Source organism: Trichechus manatus, unplaced genomic scaffold (genome assembly GCF_000243295.1).
Source record: "Trichechus manatus latirostris isolate Lorelei unplaced genomic scaffold, TriManLat1.0 scaffold00242, whole genome shotgun sequence".
Classification (NCBI taxonomy): domain Eukaryota; kingdom Metazoa; phylum Chordata; class Mammalia; order Sirenia; family Trichechidae; genus Trichechus; species Trichechus manatus.
Genome location: NW_004444178.1, coordinates 1,620,159 through 1,629,421, shown reverse-complemented (window position 1 = coordinate 1,629,421; position 9,263 = coordinate 1,620,159).

Below are 9,263 nucleotides of genomic sequence, written 5' to 3'. Positions count from 1 at the left end.
GAAGACCCCAATTATCCTGACTCACTTCTAACAAATGCACCCAGTGTATCTCATAGCAGTCTAATAGAGGGAGATGTAATTTTCCTTATCTGGAAACATTTTCAAAAAATCCTTCTATGAGTTTACTTTTAAACTGATTAAGCATTAACCTTAAAATATTATGAAAGCTATTTAAAATGTCCAAAACATGACATCCAACTTCTGAGAAATGAAAATAAATCCAAGGCAAAACCTTAATAAGTAGATGCATATTTGGTTTGCTACTATGCTACATTTAAGTTTCAATTATTAAAAATCTAAGATAGTAATTATTTAACATTGAGAACACTGAAAACACTGAATATAAATTTGCCTCAGAGAGTAAAATTTTAGTGAGAAACTGAATACCAACCAATATCACATATTAATTATCCTTGATTAACTTCAGGGCCTTGAAAAAACAATATTAATATAACAATAATCTACGTTTTTGCTTATAGCAGAATATATTTCTCACTGCCAGTAACCATCATTTCAGGTCCAATAAGCAAATAGCCACTGAGCATTCATTTCATGCAAGTCCTGACAAGCTGGCAATGGAAACAAATGTCTCTTGTTGCTCAACTAGGTTGGGTTCAAACTGGTGACTTGGAGGTGAAAGGTTGTGGATTCTGTTATCAATCATCTAGGCTACCCAGTCCTCCACCAGCAAAGCACCAGCCTAGACAAGAGAGAGAATTGTTTGATTCAATTCATTTAGCACATCACTCAGTAAGTAAAATACCATATTGTATAAAATATGAACAGCATAAAAACAGCTTCCTTTTACTGTAACATATGCTATTGTGTGAGTAAAATCTGCCAAATACGATGTCCTGCAAATTGCTATGAATTGTTAGTGAGAAAATTCATTTGCAGTTTCTAGTTATTTCTTCTTGTTTGTGTCTGTCAAACAATGGCTATGTGATGGATTGAGTCACCCCAAGGAGATCTGCTGTGAACACAGTCTCTGGCCTCTGTCAAATAACGTTACAGACCTAACATTAACACTCACTGTTAACACACTTGGGGAATAAGTTATTTTACTTTTCCACCACACTATTTTTATTTCTTTCCTTAAGTATACAGTAGAGAGCAGAAAATGATTGCCAAGAGAAGTGAAGAGCTGCATTTATTTTATAACTATGAGGATACTTCATTTTAAATAATTTCTCAAAACAATACAAAAAGATGAAGATTGAACATAGTCTCATGATTAGCATAAAATATTCAATAAAAGTTTGAAATGCACTCTTATGCTTGTCTCTGTGATAACTCGAACTTCTAAAAGGGCTGTGGCAGACTGTCTTTTCTAGAAGGGTTCCAACTGCAAATCAACTGCTTACTTTGTGCTTGCTTTGTTCTAGGAGATAGAAATGAATACAACCAACAAGTTACCTACTATTATGTAGCTTAGATTCTATTGAGAAGATTATATAAATGGATAAACTAATATATAATAATAATGATGATTTTAATAAGTGCTATTAAAAAAAAAAAAAACAAATCAAGATAAGTGAAATGGGAATCTTGCAGTTTTTTACTTTAGGTAGATCAATCATAAAAGGCCTCTATGAGGATATAGCCTGGAGCCCTGGTGGCGAAGCAGTTAAGAGCTTGCCTGCTAACCGAAAAAAGTTGGCAGTTTGAATCCACCAGCAGCAACTTGGAAACCCTAGGGGGCAGTTCTTCTCTGTCCTATAGGGCTGCTATGAGACGGACTCGACTGGGTGGCAGTGGGTTTGGTTTGGTTTTTATGAGGAAATAGCTTGTGAGCAGAGATTGGAATAAAGAGAGAAAGCAAGTTGTGAGAATATTTAAGGAAAAATTCCAGACCGAAAGGACAGCAACTAAAAGTTGTGTTCAAGAATCAGCAAGGAGATCATTGTGGCTGGAGAAAAATGAACGAAGGGAGGAGAGGTAGGATATGAGGTAAGAGAGCCAGGCGTCAGATAATTTGGAGCCCCAAACCATGTAAATCCTTGGGACTTTGTTCTAAGTGTCACAGGAATCCTTTGGAAGGATTGAGAACAGGGAATAAATACATGATTTATCTGTTAGTGGATCTTCTTTGGCTGTTGTGTGAACAGCAGACATTAGATGATCAAGAGTTGAAGCAAAGAGGCCCTTACAGATGCCCAGACAAGTTTTCATAGTGATTGGGTCCAACTGATGGTGAGAAATAGTGTATTTTGGATATAACGTGAAAGAAAAGCTAATAGGATTTTTGAGTCCAAGAGGAACAAAGATATCAAGAATGACTCCAGATGTTTGACTTGATCAGATAGGTGAATGGTGGGGCCATTAGCTTAGATAAGGAACACTGGAAGAGATGCAGGTTTGAGTGGCAGAGGAATCAATATTTTGTACATGATGAATTTGTGAGAAGATGCCTTTTAGAGCCCTATGTTTGTTCTCTATGCTGCATAACAGATTACCACTAACTTAATGACTTAAAACATTACAAATTCATTATGTCACAATTTCTGTGGGTCTAGAGTCTGGGTAAGGAGCCCTGGTGGCTCAATGGTTAAGTGCTTGGCTGCTAACTGAAAAGTTAGTGGTTCAAACCAACCAGCTGCTCCACAGGGAGAAAAGACTTGGTGATCTGTAAAGATTTAAAAAAAAACAAAACCCAAAAACCTTGCTATTGAGTTGATTGTGACTCATAGCGACCCTATAGGACAGAGTAGAACTGCCCCACAGGGTTTCAAGGAGAAGCTGGTGGATTCCAACTGCTGACCTTTTGGTTAGCAGCCAAGCTCTTTATTGTTCCACCGGGGCCCCACTGTAAAGATTACAGTGTAGGAAATCCTATGGGGCAGTTCTATTCTGTCCTACAGGGTCGCTATGATTCAGAATCATCTCAACCACACACAACAACTGTGTCAGAGTCTGGGAAACTAGCTTTCTGCGTTTTCTGCAAGTTTGCAAGATGCCCATCAGCTGAGTTCTCATCTGGAAGCATGACTGGAGAAGGATCTGCTTCCAAGCTCACTCAGGTTGTTGGCAGAGTTCATTTCCTTGCAGCTTTAGGACTTAGCTTTTTTAAAGCCAACAAGAAGAACAAGACTCTAGAAGTCTACTAGTAAGATGGAGTCTTATGTAATGTAATGTAATCACAGGAGTAATATCTCATTGTCTTTGCCATATTCAAATCATAGGCTTGTCCACACTCGCGGGGAGGGGATTCTACAAGGGTGCGACATGGGGCCCCCCTTAACGTTTGTAGACATCTAAGTGGATATACTGAGTAAGCAGTTGAGTATACATTCAGAAGAGACATCAGGGCTGGAGATATACATTTTAGAGTTGTCAAAGTATTGATGTTTTTAAAACCATGGGTCTAGATGAAAACATAATCAGTAAATACATGGAAATGGTAGACATTTTGTTCCAATTGTTATATGTCTAGCACTCTTTATTAATTGCTGTCTAGTATTGTTTAGAGATGGATTGACACAGTGGTTGCAACAATGGGCTCAAACATAGCAACAACGATTGTGAGGATGGTGCAGTGTTTCGTTCTGTTGAACACGGGGTCACTATGAGTTGGAACCAACTCGACGGCACCTAACAACAACAACATTGGATGCTTAGGATGTGGCACCAAATACTGTGCTAAAACTTTAACAAGGTCATCTCACTTGATTCCCATGGTAAACTAATGACAAAGGTCATATTTATTTTTTTAATTCATGAGAAAACATGCTGAAGATCACACAACTGATAAGTGATAACAGCCAGTAAATGTGATGTGACCCATAATCTATGCACTTAACCACATCCTTTTGTGGCCAGTTTACATGGATCCTTGTTTCCAAGTTTGCATTCCTAATCATTGATTAGTGTTCTTTTTGCCCCCTTGGGCTTGACGACCTTGATTTGCTTCCTCTAGTTCTCCATCCAGATCACATCAGCTTACTTCCTTATTTCCTTGGGGGCGATCAGCATAAGTTTTTGCAAGCCACAATTGCTTTAACATTGTGTAATAGACAAATCCACCACTTGTCTGTCAGTTTGTTGTACTGTGGTGGCTAAATGTTGCTCTGTTGCTGGAAGCTTTGCCACCAGTATTTTAAATACCAGCAAGGTCACCCATGGTGGACAGGTTTCAGTCTTCCAGACTAAGACAGACTAGGAAGAAGGACCTGGTGATCTACTTTTTAAAAAATTGGCCAGTGAAAATCTTATGAATAACAGTGGAACATTGTCTGATACAGTGCCAGAAGATGAGTCCTTCAGGTTGGAAGGCACTCAAAATACAACTGGCAAAGACCTGCCTCCTCAAAGTAGAGTCAACCTTAATGACATGGATGGAGTAAAGCTTTTGGGACCTTCATTTGCTGATGTGGCATGACTCAAAATGAGAAGAAATGGCCACAAACATCCATTGATAATCAGAACGTGGAACGTGAAAAGTATGAATCTAGGAAAATCGAAAGTTGTCGAAAATGAAATGCTTGAAGATTTAGTGAGCTGAAATGGATTGGTATTGGCCATTTTGAAGGGGACAGTCGTATGGTTTACTGTGCCAGGAATGACAAATTGAAAAGGAATGGCATTGCATTTGTTGTCTAAAAATATATTTCAAGATCTATTCTGAAGAACAACATTGTCATTTTTTACTGTTTTTCAGGGATAAAATAGATTCTCTGTATTCTAGTACACCTTGCAGTATGTACCCTGTACACCCTGCAATTGTGTTGTACCCTGAATATGCAACAGAAGCACGTCTTAATACTAATACTAGGGCAAGGATAACAACAATTTAGAGTGAAAGAGATAGACTAAATTACATAATACTGTAAATGAATGCAGTATATAATATGTATTAATTATAACCTTTCACCTGGAGCTAAGTACAAAATAGGAGAAGAGAATCAACTAAAATTTATTTTATAAAGCATTCCATTGCAATTGAGAAACATTCTGTATCATCCTTTATCATTATTATGTATACATTTCTTCTGTGAAGTGAAATTCTTAGTATATTGTACCTTTATTAGATGTACGTAAAGACACTGAATGACTCTGGATAACTGTTAAGAAATACTACTGCCACTACTACTGTTGCTGCTACTACTGCAACAACTACTACTAGCTAATACTTGTGTAGCTGTTATTATTTCTCCTTTAATCATCATAACAACTCTATGAAGTGCATATTATTATTGTCTGTGTTATGCAGATGAGGATACTGAGGTATGGAGAGCTTAGTGACGTGCCGAAGATTACACAGCTAGTTAGCATGCTTGGAATTAGAAATCAGACTTTGACTTTGGAGTCCATCTAATTACTATTACTACAAAATAGTATTACAAATAATCCATATGAAACTATAAGCCATCATAATTTTTCTGTTGCTATTTGCCCCAATAAAAATCACTTAATCTAATACGATTTGCCTTGACAAAGAAGTGGAAAAGAGGCCTCATTTGAAAAAGATAAACCTTTCTTTGTGAATACTGACTTTATTTGATTTACAGATTCTAGTCATGAAACGGAGACTATAGCATGTGCCCTCTGTGCAGCTGTGCCATTGTAGTGCTTATATTCTAGTACCAAGACACACTAGACATAGTAAACCAGTGTTAGAAAATGATTGTGCTTTGGAAGAAGAATAAAATAGACCAGAGTAAGAAAATCAGGAACATGAGTATAAGCAGTTGTAATTTAAATAGGAAGGTCAGGATGGACCTCATTAAAAAAGGTAAGACTTGAGTGAAGACCTGAAGGAGGTGCAGGAGTTAGCCAAGTAATATCTGGGAGTAGAGGATTTCAGAGCCTGGGTAGAGGCAGTCACAGACTCTAATGAGATAGTGTTTCTGGCATTTTTTTTTTTTTCCAAGTAACAGAAGGAGGTCTATGGGGTTGGAATGGAGTGAAAGAGAGGAGAGTAGATGGTGAGGTCAGAAAGCTGATAAGCAGGGGCGTGGCACTGGCGATTAGGGGACAGCAGGTTATGTACTCTCTACAGGAAAAAACCTCTGAGGATGGATATAAAATATGAATATAAAATACACAAAACTCCCTGAATAAAAAATCATATTTGTTAAAGATTAGATGGATGAAAAAAATATGATTTAGCCTGAACACATTATGAACAAATAAAGAGGATAAAAAGTAGGCACTTCGTATTACTTCTGCTACAATTCTTAGTTTGTTCTTTTTAGTTCTGTAGAGATTAGTAGACTGCACATTGTGGTACATATTGAAATATATAATCCCATTATGTGATTCAGTTTAAAAAAGACATCACAATAAATTAGACCTATTGAGATGGGACAACTGTATGCATATTGTGTTTAGGTTTTGTAGTATGATTTTTGCATATTATTATTTGTTGAATATATTTAATAGATTTGAATGCATTTCATTTTTCTGTAGGAGTACCAGTGATTTTCTGTGTTAAACATCCTCTATGCTTTGGTGCAAAAATTAATACTTAGAATTCACTGCACATGTAAAGCATGTAAATATTTGTTTTGATGTTGAGTAAATAACTAGCTTTTCCACTGTGTCTTTTCTTTCCATTTCTATAGGACAGGAAGGTGTAAGAGAAAACTGGGATGCTTCATGAACATTGTTAAGGATTGAATTGTGACCCCCAAAAATATGTATGGCTAGGCCATGATTCCCAGTATTGTATGATTGTCTACGATTTTGTCATCTGATGGGATTTTCCTATGTGTTGTAAATCCTGTCGCTGTGATGTTAATGAGAGGGATTAGCAGCACTTATGTTGGTGAGATCTACAAGATTAGACTGTCTTAAGCCAGTCTCTTTTGAGATATAGAAGAGAGGAGCGAGCAGGGAGACAGGGGGACCTTATACTACCAAGAAAGTGCACCGGGAGAAGAGCCCTTCCTTTGGACCTGGGGTCCCGGCACCTGAGAACATCTCAACCAGGGGAAGATTGATGACAGGAGCCATCCTCCAGAGCTGACCCAGAGAGAAAGCCTTCCCCTGGAGTTGATGCCCTGAATTTGGACTTGTAATCTACTAGACTGTGAGAGAATAAATTTCTCTGTATTAAAGCCCGTCCACTTGTGGTTTTTCTGTTATAGCAGTACTAGATGACTAAGACAAATATGAAAGAAAACACAGAATATACTACGTTTTTATGTAGGAAAGCTGTAATATAAAGCTTTATATATTAAAAAAATAACATTCAAATGGCAGATTGATACAGGTTTTAGTTAATGTTGTATGTTTGAGATTAGTGTTTCTTTCCATTTATTCTTAACGTAGCTGTTAGAATTTTTCAGCATACTCAACCTCAGATATAATGTGAAATAAAAGTAAGTAAACATTCCAACATTTTTCCCTATACAAAGATTCCATTAATCCATGACTGCTTTCTACTTGTGAGTGTACCAGCTTCTTAAACCTGTAAAAACTCTTGTTTTCGTACTAACGTTTACCTCATCACATTGCTTTTACGTTTTCAAACTACTTGGCTATTTTGTCATTTTAACACAAAATTGTAGATTGATAATAAAGATTACTTAAACTTGTGCCTAAATAGAAATAGACCAACAAGTCTGCTAGAATGACAACTTCATGCTTCACAGCCCTTACTACCAAGTCTGTCTTCTCCTACAGAAGATTTTGATTTTAATTTTTTATTAATAAACATTGTCGTATACAATAATATTGAATTTTACAAAAGTTACAAAGAAAGTCCAGAGAGTTCCTAGATGTCTTTCACCCCTTTTTCCTTAATGGTAACATCTTATATAACCATGGTACATTTGTAAAAGTAAGAAAGTAACATTGATATATTGCTACTGGCAAATCTACAGACCAGTTTTCTACTAAGGTTCCTTTTCTGTTCCAGCACTGAATTTCTGTTCCAGGATATCATATTGCATTTAATCAATGTTAGTTTCTAAATGGAATCCCTGGGTAGTGTAAATGGTTAATGCACTAAACTGTTAGCTGAAAGGCTAGAGGTTAGAGTCCCCCCAGAGGCACCTTGAAAGAAAAGCCTGGTGATCTACTTCTGAAAAATCTGCCGTTGAAAACTCTGTGGAGCACAGTTTTACTCTGACACACATGGAGTTGCCATGAGTCAGAACTGACTCAATGGCAACTGTTTTTTGTTTTTGGTTTTCTTTCTAATACTGAGGTTTTATCCATTAATCTTCCTTCAGTATACTCTAATTGTGCTTGCTTGATGGACCTAAGAATGTCCTCATGTTCCTGCCATTCTGACTCTAATCTGAACTCCTTGAGTTTAGTGGCTTATGCGTCCAATTTCTTGAATCAGTGTTCTTGGCAGGATCCATCGCCATCAATAGCTATAATAATAGTATGAAACATGATAGTGGCAAAAATAGTAAAAAGAAAAGGATTTGATTAAATTGCTTTTAGTAGAAAGAATCTTTTCATGAATGAAATCTCAACTTACAATGCATCCGCATTACTGCAATATCATGACATGACCTTGGACACCTTGAATATTCCCAAGACAACAAGAGCCAGGGCATCAATTTATACCACAACTCTTCAGCCTTTGGGACTGAAAGGATCAGATTTAGTTATCCTAACTAAATAAGATTATGCTTATATCAATTTTGTTGCTTATAAACACAGCTTTCTAAACTTAGAAAGTTAGTTGGATTGAAAATCCACTTTAAAATATTTATTTTTAACATACACATACGGTTAAAATAAAATAGTTTAAAAGAACTTTTAATAAATAGTAACCATCCTCTCTCTAACCCCAGCTCACCTCTAGCCAGTCACATTTTTTTTTAATTCAAAAGTCCTAATTTATTGTGAACTCCTTATTTGTTTTGTAATTCCAGAGTTCTGAACATTAATAAATATATATTTGTTAAAAAGCTCCAGTGTCTGAACTCTTTCATGAAGTTTTTCAATTAAGCATTTATTTTTAAGTAATTATAGATTCAGATGCAAGTGTAAGAAATAATACAGAGAAATCCCTTATAGTCTTTACCCAGTTTCCTTCAACATTAACATCTTGTGAATTTACAGTACAATATCATAACCAGGATATTGACATAGATACAGTCAAGATACAGTACAGTACTATCATCACAAGGATCCCTCATGTTGACCTTTTATGGCAACATCCACTTGGCTCTCATTCTCACCACTCCTTAGCTCTTCATAACCACTAATCTGTTTTAAATTCATATAATTTTGCCATTTCAAAAATGATACGTAAATGGAATTATGCAGTATGTAATATTTTGAGATTGACTTTTTTCATG